Source organism: Tamandua tetradactyla, chromosome 19 (genome assembly GCF_023851605.1).
Source record: "Tamandua tetradactyla isolate mTamTet1 chromosome 19, mTamTet1.pri, whole genome shotgun sequence".
Taxonomy (NCBI): Eukaryota; Metazoa; Chordata; class Mammalia; order Pilosa; family Myrmecophagidae; genus Tamandua; species Tamandua tetradactyla.
In genome coordinates this window covers 70,533,808-70,535,728 of record NC_135345.1, presented here as the reverse complement: position 1 = coordinate 70,535,728, position 1,921 = coordinate 70,533,808, and positions in this window count along the sequence as shown.

Here is a 1,921-nt window from a genome sequence, read left to right as displayed (position 1 = left end):
ATGTGTTTTTTATTTTCATTCTGTTAATGTGGTGTATTACATTACTTGATTTTTTTATGTTTGACCACACTTGCACAACTGGCATAAATCCTAGTTTGAACATTTGAGTATAGTGTATAATTCTTTGATTATGTTGTTAGATTCAGTTAGCTAGCATTTTGTTGAAGATTTTTCCATTTGTATTCATAAGAAATAACGGTCTGTAATTTTCTTTTCCTAGTGATGTTGGCATCACAGAATAAATTAGGCAATGTCCCTCCTCTTCAATTTTTTGGAAGAATTTGAGCATGATTTGTGTTCTTTCTGGAATGTTTGGTAATATTCTCCTTTGAAGACATATTGTCCTGAGCTTTTGTTTTGGGAGAGGTTTTTGATGACTGATTAAATCTCTATAAATGTAATTGGTTTGTTGATATTTTTCATTTCTTCTAGAATCAATGTAAGCTGTTTGTGTGTTTTTCATAATTTGTTCATTTCATCTCTGTTGTATAATTTGATCATATACAATTGCCATAATATCTTCTTTGATCATTTCTGTTTCCATTGAGTCAGCAATAATGCCTCCCATTCATTTCTGATTTCAATTATTTGTGTCCTGTTCCCTTTTTCTCTTTCAGTCTAGCTAAAGGTTTGTCTATTTTATGATATTTTCAAAGAACCACCGTTTAGTTTTTTAATCCTCCCTGTTGCTTTAGTAGTCTCTTTTTTATTTTTTCATTTATTTCTGCTTTAGATTTTGTTATTTCTTTACTTCTGCTTGCTTTGGGTTTAATTTTCTTCTTCTTTTTCTCCAGTTGTCACAATCAAGTCTTTGATTTGAGCTCTTTTTTTGTTTGTTTTGGCATGGGCAGGGTCTGGGAAAGGAACCTGGGTGTCTGGCATGGCAGGTGAAAATTCTGCCTGCTGAAGCACCATTGCACTGCCCTCTGTCTTCTTTTTAAATGTAAGTATTAGGGCTATAAATGTCCCTTTATGCACTTCCTTCACCACATCCCATTAGCTTTGATACATCTGTTCTTGTTTTCATTCATCTCAAGATATTTACTATCTCCCTTGTAATTTCTTCTTTGATCCATTGATTGTTTAACAGTATATTTAACTTCCATTTATTTGTTGATTTTCCAGTTCTCTGCCTGTTATTGATTTCCAACTTCATTCCATTGTGGTCTGAGAATATGGTTTGTGCAATTTTCAATCTTTTAAAATTTATTTAGGCCTATTTGTGACCCAACATGTAGCTTATCCTGGAGGACAATCCATGTGCACTAGAAAAAAATATATATCCTGCTGTTTGGGTGTGCAATATTCTGTATATGTCTGTTAGGTCTAGTTCATTTATCAAATTGTCCAGTTCTACATTTCCTTATTGCTTTTCTATATAGATGTTTACCTAATGATGAGTGGTACTGAAATCTCCAACAATTTCTGTAAAGATGTCAATTTCTCCTTTCAGTTTTGCCAGTGCTTGCCTCATGTATTCTGTGTCACCAAGGTTAGGTACATACATATTTATGCTTCTTATTTCTTCTTGTTGGATTGCCCCTTTTATAAATATGTTCCATCCTTCTTTGTCTCTTATAACAGCTTTTAACTTAAGGTCTATTTTGTCCAGTATTAGTGTAGCTAGTCCAGCTCTTTCAGTTACTATTTGCATGGATTACATTTCTCCATCCTTTCAATTTCAACCTGTTTGTATCTTTGGGTCTAAGGTGAGTCTTTTGTTAGCAATATAGAGTTGGATTGTGCTTCCTTATCCATTCTTCCAATCTGTGTCTTTTGATTGGGAAGTTTAATACATTGATTCAGTGTTATTACTTCAAAGGTAGTATGACTTCAGCCATTTTGTCCTTTGTTTTTATAAACCTTGTCTTTTTTGTATCTACTTTATTTTATATTGCTGTCTCTGTTTTTTGTATAATTG